Here is a 12,654-nt window from a genome sequence, read left to right as displayed (position 1 = left end):
ATTAATTATAACAAATGTTTCATACTAACATAAGATATTAATAATAAAGGTAACTGGGGAAGGAGAGTTCATATGGGGACTGCTCGGTTTTTCTGTAAATTAAAAACCTAAAAAAATAAAGTATATTAATAAAACATAAACAAAAAGTTAAGAATCACCAAATTAAAGAATTCAGCATCCACATCTCACCACACTATGGGACAGCATCCAAAAATGTAATCTCTATCCTCGAGGAGGACACTTTTAAAAAACTAGTATCAAAAAAACGTGGAAGGAGCGCTGAGGTGGCTCACTTGGTTAAGCGTCTGACTTCGGCTCAGGTCATGATCTCATGGTTCGTGAGTTCAAGCCCCACCTCAGGCTTTGTGCTGACAGCTCAGAGCCTGGAGCCTGTTTCAGATTCTGTGTCTCCCTTTCTCTCTTCTCCTCCCCTGCTCGCACTCTGTCTGTCTCTCTCTGTCTCTCAAAATAAATACACATTTAAAAAAAAAATGGGGAGTGACAACCTGGCTGATTCATTCAATAAAGCATGCAACTTTTGATCTTGAGCTGTGAGCTCAAGCCCAATGTTGGGAGTAGAGATTACTTTAAAGAAAAAACTATCAAAAATACTTCCCAAGTTAACAACGAAATAAAATCTTACAGGATCAAACAAGCACCATCTCAAACTCAGTGATGAATTGCTGAACTAGAATTAAGGAGAGACATAAATTAAGGGGGGCTTTCTATGAGAACTCAAAATACTGTCTATTCTGGCCTATCAAGACAATAGCTGTATCTCCAAACCTCCTTCCCTATCAAAATTTACTCACTTTTGGTTCCTCACAGCCAAGTGGCAAAAGGATTTTGGAACACACCTCTAAAATGAAGTGGACGGGGCGCCTGGGTGGCACAGTCGGTTGGGCGTCCGACTTCAGCCAGGTCACTATCTCGTGGTCCGTGAGTTCGAGCCCCGCGTCAGGCTCTGGGCTGATGGCTCAGAGCCTGGAGCCTGTTTCCGATTCTGTGTCTCCCTCTCTCTCTGCCCCTCCCCTGTTCATGCTCTGTCTCTCTCTGTCCCAAAAATAAATAAACGTTGAAAAAAAAAATTTTAAATGAAGTGGAAAATTGGGTGCCTGGGTGGCTCAGTTGGTTAAGCATCCGACTTCGGCTCAGGTCATGATCTCACAGTCTGTGATTTTAAGCCCTGCATCAGGCTCTGTGCCGACAGCTCAGAGCCTGGAGCCTGCTTCAGATTCTGTGTCTCCCCATCTCTAGGCCCCTCCCCTGCTCATGCTCTGTCTTTCTGTGTCTGTCAATAATAAATAAACGTTAAAAAAATGTTTTTAATGAAGTGGAAAATAAACAAATAAATGATAAAAACCCAAGTCATGATATGGACATTTATGTTTTGTGTGTTGTTGGGTTTTTTTAATATTTGATTTAAAAGTAGCTTGTCAGGTCTGGTTGGGCCCTCCCCACCAGTAACCCAGAACCGTGGCACACACCAAGAGCAGCCCACGCCAAGAGAATATTCAAAAAGAAAACCTCTTGCAAACATAAGTGAGTGGCTATTTTTTCTTCCTGATGGGTACCAGGTTTTCATTATATTTCCTGAAATAGCTTTTAAAGTAACATCTGAGGATTGGAGCTATAATTACTTTGTACTTCCTCCAGAACTTTATGAATCAATTCCTCCCTGTTGCCTCCCTGGTCCCTATAGTCACCTAGACAGGTGATGCTTTTCTTATTTTGAAGAGAGATGTGGTATAATCCACCTCTTCCCTTAGCTGTTTCAATATTTAAGCTAGCATTTTGCATTGACACATACACAGCCTCACTCTTCTCCGAAGTTGCACTCACATTTATCCAGTACTGTGTATAAGTCATATGTATTGCCTTCAGAGATCTTATGGTCTAAAAATTGTATATCAAGTGCATGGGGTTCATCAAATGGAAAGTTACTTGCGGGGGTGGGCAGGGAGGAGGAATTAAAGAGGCCTTTTTCCAGAGTGCTTTCACCAACACTTTCTGCTCCATGATTTCTTATGCACTCTTCTCCTTACCATAAACACTTTCCCCTCCCTTTCTCTCTCCAATTCCTACTCATCCTTTAGGTATCATCTTTCAAGTCTTCAAGAAGAATTCTCTGTCTGCTCCATCCCCACCAACAGTGTAAATACTTCTACCTGTCCTCTGCTTGTACCTTATTCTTCCCTATCGCTTAATTATTATTGTTAATTGTCAGTGTTCCACACCTGACTGTAAGCTCCATGAGGTCAGAGCTCATGTCTTGTATACCCAACACTTGCAGAGTGCTTGACGTAATAAGCACGCGACAGTTATTTGCTGAATAAATGAAATAAATGGGAGGCATTATTTTTAGCTTTCATTAAAGGATGAATGAGATTTGGGCATGTGAAGATGGAAGGGCGAGAGCATTTTGGAGGAAGAGAACATCACCTAAAATCACATTATGTAAGGACGCCTAAGTGGCTCAGTTGGTTAAGTGTCTGACTCTTTTTTTTTTTTTAAATAAGTTTTCTTTATTTTTGAGAGGCAGAGAGAGACAGGGTGTGTGGGGGGGGGAGGAGCAGAGAGAGAGAAAGACACAGAATCTGAACAGGCTCCAGGCTCCAAGCTGTCAGCACAGAGCCCGATGTGGGGCCCGAACTCACCAACCGTGACATCATGACCTGAGCCGAAGTCAGACGCTCAACTGACTGAGCCACCCAGGCACCCCAAGTGTCTGACTCTTGATTTCAGCTCAAGTCTTGATCTCCAGGTTGTGAGTTCAAGCCCTGCGATGGACTCCATGCTGGGTGTGGCGCCGACTTGAAAAAAAAAATCACACTATGTAAATTGATACTACATTCCTTAACACCACTTATGAAAAAGATGCTCAGAACAGATTTGTGACTAAAAATTTGGGACAACGAGAGAGGACAGCTTTGGCAGCTCCAAATCAAAAGTATCTGGAACAGTTTTCTTTAAACAATTTTAAAGGGATCATTAGAGGCACCTGGATGGCTCAGTCAGTGAAGTTTTCCACTCAGATCACGATCTCATGGTTCGGTCCATAGGTTCCAGCCTGGAGTTGGGCTCTGAGCTGACAGCACCGAGACTGCTTGGGATTCTCCTCTCCCTGTTTCTCTGTCCCTCCCCCATGCTCTCTCTCAAAATAAATAAATAAACTTTAAAAAAGTCCTAAAAAAAAAAAAAAGAGGTAGATGAGGAAAAACTGCCATTCTTCTGCCATTAGATGTGATTATATAAGGACATGATATCTAGAGCATTAAGAAAAAACCCAACCCATTGTTGATGGCTGAGCTAAAAGCATCATTGAGCCATTGTACCAATCCAGGAAATGGCCTTCCTCTGGATATCTTTCTGGCAAAACAATAAATGTCTTTGTATTTAATAATGTCTTCAGATGTCTTCATCATTGTTACTTGCAGCTGAAAGCATCTGACATTCTCATCTTCGGATCTCTTAAAACATCTCACACAATTCCTTGAGCATCAGTTATGCAATACTCTGTGTGTGTATACATAATACAGTGATAGTTATCAAAAGGAACTGCCCTTTTCTGTTTACTACTCCCTAAAAAGAATTTATTAATCTTGGAGAGGCAGGAAATCAATAGAAGTAGAAAACTGCCCAGGTAAAAGGACTGTAATCATATTGTTCATATTTGAAACAAATAATAGCTCTGGCAGGAATTCAAATTCCATCAAATGTGAAGCCCTTCTAGCCCACTCTGCAGGTTATCATAATCATCACTGCTAAAAATAATAGTGGGTCAATATAGAAAGCATAAAAATGAAAAATGCTCAATAATTCAAGGTGACCAATGAAACGAGTAGAATTAACACAAGGTATGTTTTAAGTGAGTCTCATTTTTTTTTTTAAAGACTATGAGAAAAAAAAAAAGAGGAGGGAGGCGTCATGTCAAAATCAGTTTTCCAAATACCCTGACCTACAACGATGTGCCATGGGAGAAGTATAAAGGTTATTCAGTCAAGGTGGAGGAGAAGGTGGTAAAACCTCAATGGAATCATCCTTCCTGTGATTATAGCCAATTCATAAGCTAAGTCAGAAGATATTTTTGCTACAGACTAATCTACAGAATCTATTTTTGATAATTCCATTTTGTTCCGTTCATGTGAATCATGGTCCTTGTTATGAATAATGTGATTTCTCACAGCCTTAGATGTGGGGTGTTACTTCCAGGATTTAAAATTGCAGTGGGGGAAGAGGTTGCTTCTTTTTATGCCAGTTCAGCATGTGTAATACCTGACACATTGCTAGAGCTCTCCTCTCCCCACACTGTATCCCCCACAGATAATAAAGTCTCCTCTAAGATGTATAGGAGAATGAATCACTCCACTTACCACTAAGAGATAATCACTCTCAGAGTAGAAGAGAACAACTGCTTCTACTGCTGTTTATGTAAAGAACAGAGCATCTTAGGACAGAAAAGTGGGACCAATACTGTTTGCACTAAAATGCCAATAGACTATACAGCCAAATTGTAACTTGCCTAAGAAGCCAAGAGAAGCCATCTTTTTGTGAACATTTCTCCCGATTTTTGAATAGCACAAAGTGACTAGGACTTATTTTTATTTAATTTAATTAATTTATTTAATTTATGTATTTATTGTCTATTCAGTTTATTTATTTTACGAAGTCATTACATCCAGCGATGTGGCTGATATAGCTAGCTGAAACTATCCAGTGAGATAAGAAGCCACAACATCACTTGGGAAAATTAAATTAACTTCCAGTTACAGGATGAGAGATTAAAGATGTTTCTGCTTCCTTCCTTTTCTGGAATTGTTCTAAAACAAAAATAAAAAATAAAAATGCAAACTCTGGCTCTCTGTAACCCAGAGCCATAATATTTTAAGTTGGGAGACAAAGATAGAACAGCAGTAACTGACTAAACAGAGCGTAGAAAGGGCTCCTTGAAGGAGAAAGTAACAAGAAGCAAGTCAAGTAACCAAACAGAACCCCAGAAAGGTTCAAGAATGTGAAGTACCAAGTACTACAGAAGGTAGGGGTAAGGAATGGGGCCAAAACCAAGGGAATTGTATCAAAGACTACATAAATAGTAGTCATGAACCCATCTGCATCTATGGAAGAATTAAACACAAGGGGCTCTATAACCAGGCACAGTGTACTAGGAGTACTAGGCTCAGATAACCAGGCATAGTGGAGTGCTAGGGTAAGGTGCCACCAGAAGATAGGGGAATTGATAACCAAAGGTCTCTCCCCATGCCCCTTTCATAACACTGGCAGTGTTTTATATGCCCTCCCCAAAAGACTGAAAGATAAGCTGAAACGTCCCAGAAAAAAAAGACCTGTAAATTTTGAATATGGGGGTAACCGGTAAAAAAAAAAAAAGCCAGGTGAGGGGCACCTGGGTGGCTCAGTCGGTTAAGCGTCCAACTTCAGCTCAGGTCAGATCTCGTGGTTCATGAGTTCAAGGCCCACATCAGGCTGTCTGCTGTCAGCACAGAGCCTGCTTCTGATCCACTGTCTCCCTGTCCCTCTGCCCCTCCCTGCTTGCGTGCTCTGTCTCTCTCTCAAAAATAGATAAACATTAAAAAAATTTTTTAAAAGCTGTTTGACCACTAAATCATTCTATAATGAACCCTTCTGATCAGTAAATGCTACCTCCTCACATTGACCTTCCAATTAGTTTGATGTCTGCTATTAAAACTGAACAAACCTTAAAGGTTTCCCATATACTTGATAAAAGTCTCCAATATGAAACAAAGAAAATAAAACAAATAAACCAGCAAGAAATAAATAAGAAAGTCTATGATGAGAGAAAAGCTATTGCATTTATGAAAGAAGAACAAGATCATATTAAAAAAAAATTTTAATGTTTATTCATCTTTGAGAGAGATACAGAGAGACAGAGCATGAGTGGGGGAGGAGCAGAGACAGAGGGAGACACAGAATCTGAAGCAGACTCCAGGCTCTGAGCTGTCAGCACAGAGCCTGATACAGGGCTCGAATTCGCGGACTTCGAGATCATGACCTGAGCTGAAGTCTGACACTTAACCGACTGAGCCACCAAGGTACCCCAAGATCATATTTTTTAAAAAGGAACACTGAAACAAAAACAGGCTTTCTTAGAAGTTAAAATTATAACAACCAAATTTTAAAAATACAATAAAAGAGGGGCAGTCAGAAGAGCATATGACTCTTGCTCTCAGAGTCATGAGTTCAAGCCCCACATTGGGCATAGAGATTACTTAAAGATAAAACCTGAAGAAAAAAGAAAAGAAAAGAAAAAAGAATTGGAAGATAACATTAAGGAAATGTTCCAGACAGCACAGCAAAAAGCTAAGAGATGGACAATAGATAATTTGAAGAGTCTTTAAGATTAATCCAGGAGATGGGACATACAAATTACAGGAATTATATGGAGAGAAAACAAAGAAAACTGTAGTATAAAAAAAATTATAAAATAAATTATATAAATAAAGTTCTCACACCCGGGGGGCATGAGTTTACAGATTGAAGTGTATGTCAGTTGCCCAGCAAAAATAAAAGAAAACCACATCAGCTTATATCATGAAATTCCACAACATCAAAGACAAAAGGAGATCTTAAAAGTTCCCAGAAATTAAAAGCAGGACATATTGAAAAGATTGAAAACCAGAATGGCATCAACCTTCTCAATAATAACACTGGAAATTGGGAAACAATGAAGCAATTTCTTCTAAGTGAAAGGATTTTCCCAGCTATGCAAGGTCTCAAAAATTCACACTTTTCCAAAAAGCTATTGGAAGACCCAAACAAGGAGCTAAATGAAAGAAAAGTTACAGATCCAGGAATCATAAATCTTATACAGGAAAAAAGTAAAAGGTATTCTCAGGAAATGCAAAGAGTAGTCACAGGGCAACAGTTGTACAGCAGGCCTAGAGAGTAACCAGTAGAGATGGAGCAGAAAAATGGAAGTTAAATTTAACCACATAGGAAATGGAGTTGAGACAACTAGAGGAAAAGCTGCCAACAAGTGCAACAAAAACTAGGCAAATGGAAATAGCATCTTAGCACTATCAGACTTTTTTTTTTAAATTTTATTTTAAAGGAATCTCTACACCAATGTGGGGCTTGAACTTACAACCCTGAGACCAAGAGTCACAATTCTACTGACTGAGCCAACCAGGTGATTTGAGCGCTATTAGACTTTCTTTTTAAATTTAATTAATTAATTTGTTTGTTTGTTTGTTTTAAGTAGGCTTCACACCCAGCATGTGAATAAAGGGTTTTGAACTCATGACCCTGAAATCAAGACCTGAGCTGAGATCAAGAGTAACTGACTGAGCCACCCAGGCACGCCCCCGCTATTTTAAGACTTTCTTAAATGAGTCATATATACACAAATATGTATGTTATTATACAAAGATACATATATTTTCTTGATTAAACAATTAACTCTTTTAAGTTTTAAAGCTCTTCTCTAATTCTTATAGTTTGCCAGTCCCTCATTAAACACTAACCATATGCTACCTTCTATTGTTGTTAAACTTCTTTCAGAAAACTATTTATTGAGTATCTATTAACCACCCTAATTTATTTACACTTCATAACAATGCAATGAGTTAGATACCATTATCTTCACTTAAAAAATGTGGAATTTAGAAAATCAGTAATAGAGCTAACAGGAGATGGGAATCACTTAAATCAGGAAAGTTACTGTCGTCCTTGACTTTTTCTTCTTCTGTATCATCCACCATCTAAGCAGTCACCAAACCCTATGAAAGCTACTCTTTAACATCCTTCTATTTAATTGTCTCCATATTCACTGTTACCATTAGTAGGATAATTTGAATGAATCTGGGCTTTCATGCTCCTACCACAGGCCCATTTCTCATGGCACTAGAGTCCAAAGGAACACAAAAATGTCACTCTCTGCACTCCACAATGTTCTCCAGTAGAGACTTTCATTATATCTACGATCAGGATCAATCTGAAGAACTTGTCAAAAATTAAGATTATAAAGCTCTAAACTGAAGCTACTAAGTCAAAATCTCTGAAAGTATGGCTTTGGAAACTGATTTTTAACGGGTCTAGCAAGTGGAATTTTATGCACTTTAAGTTTGAGAATCAGTCTATTACTCCACACTTTCTTTGTGTCCTGGTTTGTCAGTTTGATTATAAGCTATTTAAGGTAGGAGTGTGCCTGATGCATATAATGTACTTCCTGGGTCTTATATGTATTTGGTGCTCAGAAAAATATGCTAAGAACCGAATATTGAATCTATGTGCATGGCAATATATATAAAATAAGTTAAGCAAAGGGTGCCTGGGTGGCTCAGTTGGTTAAGCGTCCAACTTGATTTCGGCTTGGGTCCTGATGTCATGGTTCGTGAGATCGAGCCCCACATTGGACTCTGTGCTGATAGTGTGGAGCCTGCTTAGGATTCTCTCTTTCTCTCTGCCCCTCCCCTGGTTGCTTGCACTCTCGCTCTCTCAAAATAAATAAATATTTAAAAATAAAAAATAAATGCATAAAAAATAATAAAATGAACAAATACCATCAATAATCTTTAGAACTTATAATTTTTGTGGCCCCTGAGTGGCTCAGTCAGGTAAGCTTCTGACTCTTGATTTCAGCTCAGTCATGATCTCATGCTACATGAGATCAAGCCCCACATTGGGCTCTGCACTGACAGTGTGGAGCCTGCTTGGATTCTCTCTCTCCCTCTCTTTCTGCCCCTCTCTTGCTGTTCTCTCTCTCTCTTAAAATAAATAAATAAACATTTTTAAAAAAAGGAACTTATAATTTTTACTTGACTGCATCATTTACTCCTATATTAAGAGGGCATACATTTAAATGTAGAGTTGAATGTATATTAAATATTTACATAAATTATTACTAATTAAGATAAAAAATGTTACTAGAGACAAAGAAGCATATTTTATAATGGTAAAAGCATCAGCCCATCAAGAAGACATAACACTAATAAAGATATATGGACCTAATAATACACGAAGATTTAATAATAGATGAAGCAAAAACTGACAGAATTGAGGGAGAAATAGACAATTCAACGATAATAGTTGGACTTTAATACCCTACTTTCAACATGGATGCAACAAATACAAATGGCCTAAGATAGGCCTATCTTTATGGCCTAAGATACGGTCTATCATCATATCTTAGGCCATAAAACAAGTCTCAATAAATTGAAAGTATTAAAATCATACAAAATATGTTCTCTAACTACAATGTAATGAAATTAAAAATCAATTAACAGGGGTGTCTGGCTGGCGCCGTAGGAAGAGTGTGCGACTCTTGATATGAGTCATGAGTTCAAGCTCCATGTTGGTTGTAGAGATTGCTTAAATAAATAAATAAACTTAAAAAAAACTTTAAACATCAATAACAGAAGGAAATTTGGGAAATCCACACATATGTGGAAGTTAAACACTACACTCCTAGGTAATCAATAGGTCAAAGAAGAAAGCACAAGGGAAATTAGAAAATATTTTCAAATGAATTAAAGAAAAACACAACACACCAAACCTTCTGGGATTCAGCAAAAGCAGTACTTAAAGAAAAATTTTAAACTATAAATGCCTATGTTGAAAAGAAAGAGGACCACAAATCAATGACCTAAACCTCCACCTTAATAAACTAAAAGAACAAACAAAAAAGCAGAAGAAAGAATATAACAAAGATTAGAGCAGAAACATATGAGATAAAGAACAGCAAAACCACAGAGAAAATCAATGTAAACCAAAAGTTAATCTTTGAAAAGTTTAACAAAATTTATAAACCTTCAGCTAGATTGAACCAGAGAGAAACAGAGAGAGGAAGCAAAGACTCAAATTACTAAAATCAGGGTGAAAGAAGGGACATTATTACCAACAATAGAGAAATAAAAGTGATTATACAGGAATACTATGAAGAATTAAATGACTACAAATTAGATAACCCAGACGAGATGATCAAATTCCAGAAACAACAACAACAACCATACAAACAAAAAACCCATAAACTACCAAAACTGACCCAAAAAGAAATCTGAATACATCTATAACAAGTAAAAAGAAAGAATTGGTAATCAAAACACTTTCCAGGGGCACCTGGATGGCACAGTCGGTTAAATGTTCAACTCTTGGTTTCAGCTGGAGTCATGATCTCACAGTTCCTGGGTTTGAGCTCCACATTAGGCTCTGCACTAGAAGTGTGGAGCCTGTTCAAGATTCTCTCTTTTTCCCTCTCTCTCTGCCCCTCCCTCGCACTCTCTCTCTTTCTTGAAAAATATATAAATAAACTTAAAAAAAAAAAAGAATTGTGTATCTGATTAAAAATACTTGATTATCAAGGCGCTGGAGACCTCAGTCGGTTAAGTGCCTGATGTCAGCTCATGTCATGATCTCATGGTGCATGAGTTCCAGCCCCAAGTTGGGGTCTGTGCTGATAGCTCAGAGCCTGGAGCCTGCTTCGGATTCTGTGTCTCCGGCTCTCTCTGCCCTTATCCATCTTGCTCTCTGTCTGTCTGTCTCTCAAAATAAATAAACATTAAAAAAAAAGTAAAAAAAAAAACAACCTGATTATCATTCATCCAACATAAAAATATAATAATTAAAAAAAAACTTTCCAGGAACTGGATGTCTACACTGATGAATTCTACCAAACATTTAAATTTGAATTAATACTAATCCTTTAAAAATTCTTCCAAAAAGTAGATAAGGTAACGCTTCCCAACTCATTCTATGAGGCCAGTATTAACCTGTTACTGAAACTACACAAAGACACCAAAAGAAAAAAAAGTAAACTACAGACCAATACTCCTTATGAATATAGACACAAAATTCCTCAAGAGTATACTAACATACCTAATCCAGAAGCATATAAAAAGGATTATGCACCATGACCAAGTGATATTTATCCTATGAGAATCAATGACTATATTATACCGTACGAACCAAACACAAAAATGCGTTATCATCTCAACAGATACAGAAAAAACATTTGACAAAATCCAACACCCTGTAATGAAAAAAATACTCAACTAGTAAAGGAAGGAACTTCCTCATCCTGGCAAAGTGCATCTATGAAAACCCCAAAGTTAACATCATACATACTGAAAAATGGAACGCTTTCAACCTAAGATCAGGAACAAGAATATCCACTCTCACCACTTGTATTCAACTTTGTATTTGAGGTTCTAGTCAGACCAATTAGAGAAGGAAAAGAAATAAAATGCATAGAGATTGGAAAGGAGAAAATATCCCTTTTTGCAGATGACATCATCTTGTATATACAAATTCTAAGGCTTCACACATACACACACACACACACAACTAGACCTAATAGTAAGTTAGTTCCATAAGGTGGCAGAATACTAAATAAATATACAAAAATCAATTGTATTTTTATAGATAGCAATGAGCAATAGAAAGTGAAATTAAGAAAACAATTCTACTTATAATAGCACCAAAAAAGAATAAAATATTTAGGAACAAATTTACAAAAGAAGTGCATGATATTTACATTGAAAATGACACAATAATTAAAGAACTGAAAAAAAATTAAAGAAGACCTAAATAAATGGAAAGAGTTCCCATGTTCATGGATTGGAATACTCAATACTGTTAAGATGAAAATACTCTCCAAATTGATCCACAGATTCAATGCATTCCCTAGCCAAATATCAGCTGGGTTTTTTGGTAGAAATTGATGAGCTAATGCTGCAACTCACACAGAAATTCAAAGGACCCAGAATAGCCAAAACAATCAAGACTGTAGTACTGGCATAAGGATACACACATAAATCAATGGAATCAAACTGAAAATCCAGAAATAAACCTACACATTTCTGGTCAATTGATTTACAACATGGTGCCAAGACAACTTACAGGAAAAGAGTATGGTCTTTTCAAAAATTGGTGCTTGACTGGAGAGTGTGATGCTAAGTGAAATAAGCCATACGGAGAAAGACAGATACCATATGGTTTCACTCTTATGTGGATCCTGAGAAACGTAACAGAAACCCATGGGGGAGGGGAAGGAAAAAAAAAAAAGAGGTTAGAGTGGGAGAGAGCCAAAGCATAAGAGTCTGTTAAAAACTGAGAACAAACTGAGGGTTGATGGGGGGTGGGAGGGAGGGCAGGGTGGGTGATGGGTATTGAGGAGGGCACCTTTTGGGATGAGCACTGGGTGTTGTATGGAAACCAATTTGACAGTAAATTTCATATATTAAAAAATAAAAAAAATAAATTAAAAAAAAATAAAAAAAATTTAAAAAAAAAGATAAAAAAAATTGGTGCTTGGACAACTGTATATCCATTATATACAGATTGTACATATATATAATCAAAAAAATTAAAAAGGGGACTCTGGCTGGTTCAGTTGGTAGAGCATGTGACTCTTAATCTCAGGGTTGTGAGTTCAAGCCCCATGTTGGGAGTAGAGATTACTTTAAAATAAACAAATAAATAATTGATTAATTAAAAATGGATCAAAGACTTAAAAGTAAGAGCTAAAATTATAAAACTCTTAGAAGAAAATATAGGTGTAAATCTGTATGATCTTAGATTTAGAATGATATTTTAGATCTGACACCAAAAGCACAAGCAATGAAGAAAGAATAGATAAATTAACATTAAAATTTAAAACTTTTATGCACCAAAGAGTACTAT

Source organism: Panthera leo, chromosome D1 (assembly GCF_018350215.1).
Source record: "Panthera leo isolate Ple1 chromosome D1, P.leo_Ple1_pat1.1, whole genome shotgun sequence".
NCBI lineage: Eukaryota > Metazoa > Chordata > Mammalia > Carnivora > Felidae > Panthera > Panthera leo.
The sequence above is the reverse complement of the archived record's forward strand: the minus strand, read 5'-3'. Positions refer to the sequence as shown.